The sequence below is a fragment of the Thalassophryne amazonica genome, chromosome 7 (assembly GCF_902500255.1).
Source record: "Thalassophryne amazonica chromosome 7, fThaAma1.1, whole genome shotgun sequence".
Taxonomy (NCBI): Eukaryota; Metazoa; Chordata; class Actinopteri; order Batrachoidiformes; family Batrachoididae; genus Thalassophryne; species Thalassophryne amazonica.
This window is the reverse complement of record NC_047109.1, coordinates 23,151,843-23,164,892: the sequence shown is the minus strand read 5'-3', so window position 1 is coordinate 23,164,892 and position 13,050 is coordinate 23,151,843. Positions and strand designations below refer to the sequence as shown.

General features: G+C 48.4%; 1 long non-coding RNA gene across 1 annotated transcript; it reads right to left on the bottom strand.

The window, feature by feature from the left end:
• Positions 1 to 919: 919 nt before the first annotated feature.
• LOC117513530 lies at positions 920 to 12,725 on the bottom strand. Its single transcript, XR_004561620.1, has 3 exons — positions 12,686 to 12,725; positions 8,759 to 8,763; positions 920 to 1,058 (listed from the first exon to the last, which is right to left on the bottom strand). It is a non-coding gene; the product is annotated as an uncharacterized LOC117513530 (long non-coding RNA).
• Between the last annotated feature and the right edge of the window lie 325 nt (positions 12,726 to 13,050).

The window sequence follows — 13,050 nt, the reverse complement described above, 5'->3', positions numbered from 1 at the left end:
GTGTATGCACAACATACAATAAATAAATAAAAGACAGAATATTGCCCATATGAAGATGCTGAAATGATAAAGTTGCGACCAGATGCTACTGTGTATTTTTATCATACATTCAATATTGCACATTTCATTCTATTGATTTATATGTAGCTGCTTTATGATAGTTGGGTCAAAGCTGTCCCTGAATTGTTGTGTTTTGCAACTCAGGCTATGGTACCATCTGCGTGAGGACAGGAGGGACAACGGATTGTTAAAGGGATGTGAAGTGTCCCTGATTAGCCTTCTGCCAGTTCTGCCAGTTCAGCAATGGTTGGCAGCCTGGCTCTAATAATCTTCTCTGCTGCACTCACTACCCTCCCCAGTGCCTTCCTGTCTGCAGTACTACTACTTTCATGCCATAGAGAGATACTACTAGTTAGTACACTCTCTATTGTTCCTCTATAAAAGGAGGTGAGGACAGCCAGGCTTAGATGGACACTCTTAAACCTGTGGAGAAAGTGCAGATGCTGGTTGGCTTTTTTATCCAGAGTCCAGGATAGGTTGTTGGAGACATGAAACCCAAATAATTTTGATTGCTGCACAATCTCCACATCAGAGTCATTGATGTAAATGGGTGTATGGGGAGCATCCTCTCCTGAAGTTGATCACCAGGGGCCTCATGTACAAAGTGTGCTTACACACAAAAACCTGCCGTACGCCTCCATGCCAACATTTAGATGTATCAAAACAGAAATGACCGTGGAAACGTGCGGTGCGTCACGCAAAATCCTGGCTGGGGTACACATGTTTCTACAGCTATTGTTCTACCGTAGACATGTAAAGGTGATGCTGGGCACTGTTAATAGTGTGAAAACAAGAAGTCATCAAGAGTGATGTGCACATCAGAGACACACTGATGAACAATTAACGCACCCATGTGTTTGCAATTATATGGATGATATAAAAGCATGTGCAAAGTGATGTGTAAAATGGCACTAACAATGGCCACATTAGCATTGTTAAAACATCTTGCAAATGGTGCAATCTGGCATGAGCATGTACTCAGGGAATGCGAGGATTTACTTACAAATCTTTACTTACTTACCTGAGCTGCTCTGTTAAAGGCAGCCTGCGTAAAACCCCGGTCACAACCCACCGTGCATTTTTTTTTCGCCGTACGTTTTCTGCGGATGCCACGGCCACTACGTTTTTGTGAAAACGTACGGAGGCAGTAGCAAGAGGAGGGAGGGAGTACGTTCAACGCACGTCTCTAGGAGTGTAATGATAAAAGAGAGTTGACAATAAAGCAGTGTGTGTGTGGGGTCACTTTTCTTTTTTATGAGTGGGACCGGAGCGGCAGGTGTTTTTCGGCATTGGCAATACATGAGCATGCCCAGGCTGCAGCGGTCAGTTGTACGAGTGTTTACTTGCCTCGAAAAGTTACAACTAGTTATCAGACTGAAGCTGTGGAGTGTGTGTTGCTGACGTTTGGAAATAAAGTCCAAGTTCAAGTGAGAAGCTGCATCGTGCATGCAAGTCTGTCGGTCTCCATAGTATGTGGTGAGTGCCGTAATCCGTACTGCCTACGTACGGATTTGGTTAATTCAATAGTAATTGAACGAAAATGTGCTGCTTTGAATCCGTACTGAGGCTGTTGGGAAAGTGAAGTACACGGACCCACGACAGGGGGCGTAAATGAACGGCCAATAGGAAGTCCGAATAAATAATTTATTCTGCAAATGTGCACAACAACCAAATATGCTTTTAGTCTGTCAATCAATCTACACAAATAGTGACGCGTGGGCAGGCCCGAGGGTAGGAGACGCCTATCCAGAGAAGAGCCGGGACCCACGAGGTTCCACCGCCAATGGAGACCTGCAAACACCGGAGCCACCAAGTCCTGAGTCCCCAGGTGGCCACTGCTTCCAGCTGTCAGATCCGGTACTGCTGGCAGGAACAGACACAGGTTAAGGATGGGTGTGTGTACACCCAGCAAACAGTCAGCAAAAGTACAGTTCCTTCCTGAGGGAAAAACCTCCACCTCCAAACACAGGAACTCAGAGTACGTGCAGTGCCTTATGTAACACTTATCAAGTCAGAGATGAGGAGTGGAGACGCCAACTCCTACAACTTCCACAAACTTGGCTACAAGTTGCAAGTGTACAAAAGGTTTACGACTGCAAAAAGCTCTGCTGCAAAAACGTGTGCGTACGGCACAGATCGGCTGAGTTGTTTACCTGACGGGTAAGCTGATAACTTGGCAGAGATGTGATGTCTCTCCCAGGCTTTTATGGATGAGTTGATGATGGAATGATTTCTGACAGCTGTCAGCTCTGGCCCCCTGGTGCTCCTGTGTGGCGACTGTGCCCTCTGGTGCCTGAAGCCCGACGTCAAGCAGGGCGCCCTCTGGTGTTGGGCCAGCAGTACCTCCTCTTCGGGCGGCCCACACAACAGGACCCCCTGACCAGGCTTGTCGGGATGCCGCTGGTAGAAATCGGCCAGGAGGGCTGGATCCAGGATGAAGCTCCTCTTCACCCAGGAGTGCTCTTCGAGTCCGTACCCCTCCCAATCCACCAGATACTGATAACCCCGACCCCTCCGGCGAACATCAAGGAGCCTGCGGACGGTCCACGCAGGCTCACCGTCGATGATGCGGGCAGGAGGCGGCGCTGGTCTGGGGGTGCAGAGGTCGGATGTGTGGCAGGGCTTGATTTTGGAGACATGAAACACCGGGTGGATCCGCAGTGAAGCTGGGAGTTTAAGCTTCACTGCGGCTGGACTGATGACTTTGACAATGGGAAAATGTCTGATGTATCTGTCCATTAGTTTTGGTGAGTCCGTGTGCAGAGGGATGTTCTTAGTGGATAGCTAAACCTCCTGCCTGGGCTGGTAAGTGGGGGCTGGGGTGCGTCGGCGATCTGCATGGCTCTTCGCCCTCGTCTGGACTTTCAGAAGGGCAGAGTGGGCTGTTCGCCACACCCGACGGCACCTCCTGAGGAGGGCCTGGACCGAGGGGACCTCGACCTCTCCCTCCACAGCCGGAAACAATGGGGGCTGGTACCCCAAACACACCTCAAAGGGGGAGAGGCCGGTCGCCAATGAGACTTGGCTGTTGTGGGCGTACTCGATCCAGGCCAGATGTTGACTCCAGGCCGTCGGGTGCACGGAGGTCACACATCTCAGGGCCTGCTCCAGATCTTGATTAGCCCGCTCTGCCTGTCCATTTGTCTGTGGGTGGTACCCAGACGAGAGGCTCACGGTGGCCCTCAGTTCCCTACAGAAACTCCTCCAGACTTGTGAGGAGAACTGGGGACCATGGTCTGAGAAGATGTCAGTGGGGATACCATGCAGATGCACGACGTGGTGGACCAGGAGGTCTTCAGTCTCCTGGGCCATTGGGAGCTTCGGGAGGGCCACGAAGTGGGCCGCATTGGAGAACCGGTCCACTATCGTCATGATGGCAGTCATTCCCTGGGATGCAGTGAGACCCGTGACGAAGTCCAGGCCTATATGGGACCAGGGGCATCGAGGCACCGGCAACGGCTGGAGGAGTCCTCTCTCTGGTTGATGTACAGCCTTGCCCCTGGCGCAGGTGGTGCAGGCCCGGACATACTCCCAGACATCGGCTTCCCATTGACGCCCATCAGAATCGCTGCCGGACCACTGCCACGGTTCTTCGCACCCCTGGATGGCAGGAGAGCTTGGAACCGTGACAGAAGTCCAGGACCGCAGCTCTTGTGTCTGGTGGGACGTACAATCTGTTCAGTGGTCCACCACTGGGGTCCGGGTGATGCATCAGGGCCTCCCTGTCGATGTTCTCCACGTCCCACGTGAGGGTGGCGACGATAGCGGACTCCGGGATGATGGTGTCAGGTGGATCCGACAGCTCTGTTCTGACCTCTTCTTCATGCACCCGGGACAGTGCGTCAGACCATTGGTTTTTGGTCCCGGGGTGGTATGTGATCCAGAAGTCAAAACGTCCAAAGAACAGCGACCAACGGGCTTGCCTGGGGTTCAGATGCTTAGCGGTCCGGATGTACTCCAGGTTCTGATGGTCAGTGAAAACCGTAAATGGAACCACAGCTCCCTCCAACAAGTGTCTCCACTCCTCCAGGGCCTCTTTCACTGCCAGGAGCTCCAGATTGCCGACGTCATAGTTCCGTTCTGCTTTGGTCAACCTGCGGGAAAAATAGGCACAAGGGTGGAGAACCTTATCAGACTTCCTGCTCTGGGACAGCACGGCTCCTATCCCTGAGTCAGAGGCATCCACTTCAACAACAAACTGGCGGTTAGGATCGAGCTGCACCAGAACTGGCGCAGTTGAGAACCGGCGTTTCAACTCCCTAAACGCGGCTTCGCACTGATCCGACCAGGTGAAGGGGACTTTTAGGGAGGTCAGGGCTGTCAGGGAACCAACCACCTGACTGTAGCCCTTGATGAACCTCCTGTAGAAATTTACGAAGCCGAGGAACTGTTGCAGCTTCCTACAGCTTGCCGGATGGGGCCAATCTCTCACTGCCGCTACCTTGGCTGGATCGGGTGCGACGGAGTTGGAGGACATGATGAACCCCAGGAAGGACAAAGAAGTACGGTGGAACTCGCACTTCTCGCCCTTCACAAACAGCCGGTTCTCCAACAACTGCTGCAGGACCTGACGTACATGCTTAACATGGGTCTCAGGATCCAGGGAGAAGATGAGGATATCGTCCAGGTATACGAAGATGAACCGATGCAGGAAGTGCCGCAAGACGTCATTTACCAATGCTTGGAACGTCGCGGTGCGTTAGTGAGGCTGAACGGCATGACCAGGTACTCAAAGTGACCTAACGAGGTGTTAAATGCCGTCTTCCATTCGTCTCCCTTCCGGATCCGAACCAGGTGATAAGCATTCCTAAGATCCAGCTTCGTGAATATTTTGGCTCCATGCAGGGGTGTGAACACTGAATCCAATAGAGGTAACGGGTATCGGTTGCGAACCGTAATCTCGTTCAGCCCTCTATAATCAATGCATGGACGGAGTCCGCAGTCCTTTTTGCCCACAAAAAAGAAACCAGCACCTAACGGGGAGGAAGAGTTCTGGATTAACCCGGCAGCTAAAGAGTCCCGGATGTAGGTCTCCATTGATTTGCGCTCAGGGCGTGAGAGATTGTACAGTCTACTGGACGGATACTCAGCGCCCAGAATCAAATCAATGGCACAATCATACGGTCAGTGCAGGGGAAGGGTGAGTGCCAGATCTTTGCTGAAAACATCAGCAAGATCATGATACTCAGCCGGCACCGCCGTAAGATTGGGGGGAACACGAAACTCCTCTTTAGCAGGTGGCAGGTTTCGCTCCATTGAGCCACAACCCCAGTTGGCCAATCGATCCAGGGATTGTGCTTACTCATCCATGGATAACCCAAAATAATTCTGGAGGTAGAAGGTGTTACAAAAAACACAATCTCCTCCCTGTGGTTTCCAGACACAACCAGTGTTAAGGGCTGCGTCTGGTGTGTTATTAATGGAAGAAGGGTGCCGTCTAGTGCCGTACCTTCAATGGTGAAGGAACAGCCACTAGAGGGAGCCCTACTTCCTTAGCCCATCTACTGTCGAGTAGATTCCCCTCTGACCCTGTGTCAGTCAGTGCTGGGGCATGAAGGGTTAAATCCCCACAGAGGATCATGACTGGGACTCGTGTGGATTTTCGTGTTTTTCCCTTGTGAGTATTATGGCTCACCCTCAGCCCAGTCTCTAAGGGCAAGCGTTGACGTTTTGGCCATTTTGGGCAGTTTTTCTGCATGTGCTCATTTGAGCTGCAGTAAAAACACTCTCCATGGGCCAGCCTCCTTTGTCTGTTCTCTGATTTCATTTTGGCCCTGCTCATTTCCATAGCAACATCAGCAGGGGGAGCTGTTGTCACGCGGAGCGCTCTGGCTTTGGAGCCGGGGGAGGAAGGCGCTGCTTCAGACCTGGAAGGGAGAGGGGCGGCGCGTGCCTGGCCACGCCCTTCGTTGTCTAACCGTATAACTAGGTCGATAAGCCCGTCTAAAATCCCGCGGCTGATCCTTCGCCACCAGGTGCTCCTTTAGGGCCAGAGAAAGCCCCCTTATAAAGGCGGCGTGGAGCACTACCGAGTTCCAGCCGGCTCTCGCTGCCACAACGCGGAAGTCAACTGAATATTCAGCAGCACTCCGGTGCCCCTGTCGGATTGACAGTAGCACATTTGAAGCGGACTTGCCTCTGTACGGATGATCAAACACCTGTCGAAACTCCCTGATAAAACTCAGGGTACGTCGACAGGAGCTGTGAGTTCTGCTCCCAGAGCACCGTAGCTCAGGTGCGTGCCTTGCATTGAAGCAAATTAATTACAAAAGCCACCCAGCTGTGGTCTGACTTGTACATCACAGGGCGTTGTGAAAAAACGAGCACGCACTGCATCAAGAAGTCCATGCACGTTTCGACACAACCCCTGTACGGTTCCGGGGGGCTAATGTAAGCTTCAGGTGAAGGGGGGGAGACCTTTGAACTACCACTGGATCATCAGTATCGAGCGACAGGCCCGCAGGAGGGGTGGCCGCTGCCGCATCTAACGCACACGCCTCTACCTGAGCGGTGAGAGCCTCCATCCTGCGGGTGAGGTGTATTTCCTGCTCAGTTAACAAATCCAACCAAGCCATAAAGTTGGTGAGAGTTTGCTGCAGCTCACCCAACTCACCTCCTGGTGGAGCCTGCACACCTTGCATTTCCATTGGTGGTTCAAACGGTGGTAAACTCCCCTCGGAGTCCATGACATGGCCGAGTTATCCTGTTGGGAAAGTGAAGTACACGGACCCACGACAGGGGGCGTAAATGAACAGCCAATAGGAAGTCCGAATAAATAACAATTTATTCTGCAAATGTGCACAACAACCAAATATGCTTTTAGTCTGTCAATCAATCTACACAAATAGTGACGCGTGGGCAGGCCCGAGGGTAGGAGATGCCTATCCAGAGAAGAGCCGGGACCCACGAGGTTCCACCACCAATGGAGACCGGCAAACACCGGAGCCGCCAAGTCCTGACTCCCCAGGTGGCCACTGCTTTCAGCTGTCAGATCCGGTACTGCTGGCAGGAACAGACACAGGTTAAGGATGGGTGTGATGTCTCTCCCAGGCTTTTATGGATGAGTTTATGATGGAATGATTTCTGACAGCTGTCAGCTCCAGCCCCCTGGTGCTCCTGTGTGGTGACTGCGCCCTCTGGTGCATGAAGTCTGACGTCAGGCAGGGCACCCTCTGGTGTTGGGCCAGCAGTACCTCCTCTTCGGGCGGCCCACACAACAGAGGCAGTACTCACAACATGCGTCATCTGTACTGCTGGTGAATCCGCAGCCTGATCGCAGAGAAAGTTTTGCATACACTAAAACCTCTATGGCATGTCTGCGTGCTCCTAAATTTGTACTGAGGCAGTACTTACAACGTACGGACATCCGAATTTAGCCCACGTTTTTGCAAATAGACTGTACGCACGTGCAAGTACGGTGAGTTGTGACCATGGCTTAACGTGGGTGTCATTTTGGATGGATGGATCTCTTTGGAACATCACACCAGGCAGCTCGTTAAGAACTGTTTTTTTCCAAATTCGGAACATTTCCAAATTAGGCAAAATGGTGACTTTTAATGAGCTAGAGATTGTTGTACATGCATTTGTTTCCTCGCGACTTGATTATTGTAACAGTCTCTTCACATGCTTCAATAAGAAGGAGCTGGCCCACCTGCAGGTAGTGCAAAACTCTGCTGCGCCACCTGCACCCACAGGAGAACACATATTACTCATGTCCTCAAGTCTCTATATTGGCTCCCTGTTTTTTACAGGATAAATTACAAAATTCTTGTGCTGACCTTTAGAGCTTTACACGGGCAGGTACTGGAATACATTAAGGACCTGATCAAGTCTTATGTTCCCAGCAGGAGCTTGAGGTCTTCCAATCAGAACCTGCTGATGTTTCCCCATACTTGTTTCAAAACTCAAGGGGACGGATCCTTTAAAGCTGTGGCACCTCACCTCTGTAATGAGCTTTCCTGTTCCCTTCGCTCTGTAGATTCTGTGGATGCTTTAAGATAGCAACTAAATACACAACTAAAGACACATTTTTTTAAGCTGGCATTTTACAACCCCAATTCCAATGAAGTTGGGATGTTGTGTAAAATGTAAATAAAAACAGAATATAATTAATTTTCAAATCCTCTTCATCCTATATTCAGTTGAATACACCACAAAGACAAGATATTTAATGTTCAAACTGATAGGCTGTTTTGTTTTTGTGCAAATATTTGCTCATTTTGAAATGGATGCCTGCAACACATTTCAAAAAAGTTGGGACGGGGCAACAAAAGACTGGAAAAGTTGATGAATGCTTAAAGAACACCTAATTGGAAACAGGTGAGTGCCATGATTGGGTATAAAAGGAGCATCCCCAAAAGACTCAGCCATTCACAAGCAAAGATGGGGTGAGGATCACCACTTTGTGAACAACTATGTGAAAAAATAATCCAACAGTTTCTCAATGTTCAGTTGCAAAGAATTTAGGGATTCCATCATCTACAGTCCATAATATAATCAGAAGTTTCAGAGAATCTGGAGAACTTTTGACACATAAGCGGCAAGGCTGAAAACCAACACTGAAATCCCGTGACCTTCTGTCCCTCAGGCAGCACTGCATTAAAAACCAACATCACTGTATAAAGGATCTTACCGCGTGGGCTCAGGAACACTTCAGGAACATTGTCAGTCTTGGGATAATTCAGGGGTCTCCAGTGACCTTGCCTCCCCCTGTCTCTCTTGATTTGAAAGAAGGTTTTGACCAGTTATTTACATTTAAACACAATTACCCTGAGGGTGAAACCACCGCTCAGAGATTTATAAAACAGAATTGGAATGTCACAGAATTTAACAGAATTCAAGTTTAGAGAATGAGTGAGATAGATTAAAAACTGCATTAAAAATTGCCATCATTGTGTAAAGGATCTTACAATGTGAGCTCAGGAACACTTCAGAAAACTTCAGTTCATCGCTACACCTACAAGTGCAAGTTAAAACTCTACCATGCAAAGTGAAAGCCATACATCAACATCCAGAAACGCCGCCGCCTTCTCTGGGCCCAGGCTCATTTGAAATGGACAGATGCAAATTGGAAAAGTGTGCTGTGGTCTGATGAGTTCACATTTCAGATTGTTTTTGGAAATCATGGACATCATGATTTCAAAGAATTTTATTGTCATATGCACATAGGAACATGCTCCCTGTACAATGAAATGTGTTTACTGCATTTTACCCATCCTAATTGCCAGTTAGGAGCAGAAGTCGCCTTTTTGGCACCCGGGGACCAGCTCCAGATGTACATCCCTGCCTTAGGTCAACAGCAGGGCTGAGCAAACCATGACCAGCCTCATGACAAACAGACAACACACACATAACACACAACACACATAAGCTGGCCCGGTACATGAACACATATAAAAGCACACGCAAGGTAAACTTGGGAAAGAAAAGCCTCCATAGCTGCTGCGTTGAACCACACAGCAGCACTGCAGGAAAAAAAAAAACATCGCACAGTAAACAATGATCACACAACAACAGACGAGAGACGACAGCCGAGATTTGAATGAGTCCAGTATTCAGATAGACAGTCCAGAGGCAGCCCTAGGCGCCATCAACAGCCTTATCCGTCCATCCTGGGGGGGCTCCAGCCCTGAAACAGTCCAGTCCTGAAACAGTCCACCCACAGTCACCATCAGGGCTGGGAGAAGACAGAGAGGCGGGGAGTACAGGGAGGTGAGGCATCAAGTGTTGTTCTTCCGAGGAGGTTTTTATCCCAGTGGCCTTGACATGCAGCTGTGTTTGGGGAGCCGAATAGATAACCAGATTAGCAGATGCCTGAAAGATTCCACAGTCCGAGTGGCTTCCAAAACCTCTGAGTAGTGAATAGGAGATGTGGTCATTACTGATGATCAAAGCGGTTTTCCAGTGCAGCCATTCTCCCCGAGATGGTTTCCAACATGCGGTTAACACCCGCCGACTGAGCTGACACTGCCCTTCCAATCGAATCAATCATGTGGGACAGCCTGGACGGGCCAATTAGTGCTGTTTCCACCTTTTTAATTTTCCGGTAAACCAGCGCCATGCCCGCACCACATAGCAGAAACCCGGTCACCACAGCTCCAAATAAGTAAACATCTTCAACGTCCTCCACAGACAACGTGTACAGGCACATGACTTGCCACCTCTTCCAACTATCCATCACGTACCCCGCCACATGTGTCCCCGCAGGACAGGTCGGGTCCTCCGCTCCCGAGTGTCTTGTAGAAAAAAATAGTGTCAATTGCGTTCAGAGACCACTTCATCAGATCCATTTTTGCCATTTTTCCAGAAGAGCAAAGCTGGCAGCCTCACAGACAAACACGCTACAGAAGCAGGAAAGATAAGGAGGGAGGGAGAGAAGAAAAATGTGACCGTCTCGACCGAGAGCAAGAAGGCAATTTCAAAAGACAAAGGAGGAAAAAGACCATCCAGACTGTCACCAGTGCTAAGTTCAAAAGACAGCATCTGTGATGGTATGGGGTGTGTTAGTGCTCATGGCATGGACAACTTAAACATCTGTGATGGCACCATCAATGCTCAAAGGTACATCCAGGTCTTGGATCAACCCATGCTACCATCCAAGCAACATCTTTTTCAGGGATGTCCCTGCTTATTTCAGCAAGACAACGCCAAACCACATTCTGCACGTGTTACAACAGTGCAGGTACTAGACTGGCCTGCCTGCAGTCCAGACCTGTCACCCATTGAAAATGTGTGGCACATTTTGAAGCACAAATTACGACAACAGAGACCCCGGACCTTTGAACAACTGAAGTCATACATCAAGCAAGAATGGGAAAGAATTCCACCTACAAAGATTCAACAATTTGTGTCCTCAGTTCCCAAACGCTTATTGAGTGTTGTTAGAAGGAAAGGTGATGTAACACAGTGGTAAACATACCACTGTCCCAGCTTTTTTGAAACATGTTGCAGGCATCCATTTCAAAATGAGCAAATATTTACACAAAAACAATAAAGTTTATCAGTTTGAACATTAAATATCTTGTCTTTGTGGTGCATTCAATTGAATATAGGTTGAAGAGGATTTGCAAATCATTGTATTCTGTTTTTATTTACATTTTACACAACGTCCCAACTTCATTGGAAATGGGGTGTAGTTTCAATTACTTGACTGTTTTTACATTTGTATGCGTTTGTTTTTTATTGTTTATTTATATTATGTTTATTATGTATTATTACTTTGTGACCTTGGTCTGAGGAAGGTGCTATATAAATAAAGCTTACTTATGGCCCAGTCACACGGCACATGATGATTCCTGAATGAAGGGAAAAAGTAAAAAAAAACGTCACTATTCGTTGAGAAAAGGTGGACGAAAGAGCTTTATCACCGAACAGCCTGCGAAGCAAGAGCGCAAAAGGGACGAAAGAGGAAATTAACAAAACCGAAGCTAATGATCTCGAAGCTTTAAACGAAACAAGCCTGGAGCCACAGTAAACAGTGTGTGTCTGCATCTCTGAGTTCCAGGACTCGGCGCTGTGACAGGGCTCATAGCGCCTGAGTCCTGGAGAAACTGCAAACAGAAGCTGTGGAGATTTGTGAGCACGTCGGTGGACCACCTGCTCTGGTTCTTCATCCAGAACAAAAGAGGGATCATCTCCTTCATCATCAGAATCCAGACTGACGACACGCTATGCGCTCCGTCTTGCTCCAATTTAAAAAAAAAAAAAAAAAAAGGTATGCCGTGGTCGCTAATCTAGCACTGTATTATATTCTAAGCCATATATATTGATTTATAACAGAAAACTGTCAAAAGGGGGAATAAATATAAGTGTAAAGATGATTGAACATATCAGAGCAGTAAATTGATCAGTCCATGTGAATGCGTGCATTGACTCACGTGTGGTTATTTCAACCAGCTGCAGCTGATCCACAACGTGAATTCTGCCTTCCAGAGCAGCTCTTTTTATAATCTTTTAAATGATCTACCCGTTGCCACATGTACAGAAGAGCTGGATTGTCATTCCTACACTCATATTGTTATATTTAATAAAAAATAATAAGCACACGCAGCAGCTGCTGCTGCCGCTAATGCTGCTTTCAGGTACTGTTGGAAATTACACAACTTTTTTGTTGTTTAAATTTCAGCAATTGCTAGTGGCAAAATAATTAATTGTATCCACACAAAAGATTAATTCTTCCCTATATAATGTGCCTGAGCGCACTGAACCTGACTCGCCACCCAGATAACAAAAATCCAAGCAAATAGGCCAAGTTTGCCCTGTAATTTCAGACAGTACATGAACGCAGCAGCAGCCTCAGCACTCACAAACCAGCTTCTGCACTGTGAAAACACTCAGCTGCTCGAACAAAGTCAAATTAAACAATAACGTTACAAAAACTAAACAAACGATTAAAAAACATCAAGAACGGCAGCAAAACAAAACACGGACGAATTGAGGTTTTCGTTGCCCTTCGTTCAAGTTTTTCAACAGTTTAAAAATCCCGATGAAGTGCCAGCTGCAAGAACGAAGCTGTGCGAAGGTTAAACGATGCCAACGAAAGTCAACGAAAGTCCAGATTTCTTGTTTCATCAGGGCTTTGTTGCCCTTCATTAAGTGCCGTGTGACTGGGCCATTACTTACTTACAAATGACAATAACTGGCTCATAAACCAATTTCAATTACCAAGGCCACTGTTACTGAAGTTGTGCACAGAACTGTGGCCGGCCCAGAGCACAGTATGGCGAGGAGCCAGGGGTTGTTTGTGCCAACACAGGTGCTGACCACACTGGGCTTCCTGGCATCATGGGCATTCCAGCGTGAGCTGGCTGACTGGTCAGGCACGTGCCAGTCAACCTTGCGCCAAGCCATGCCAGCTGTGTGGAACGCAATCACCCGAATCTCATTCAGGTACATTCCAACATTACAGCGCATTTTACAGCGAGAGCCGGTTTCCCGAATATAACTGGAGCCATCAACTGCACACATATTGCTATGAAGGCGTCATCACAT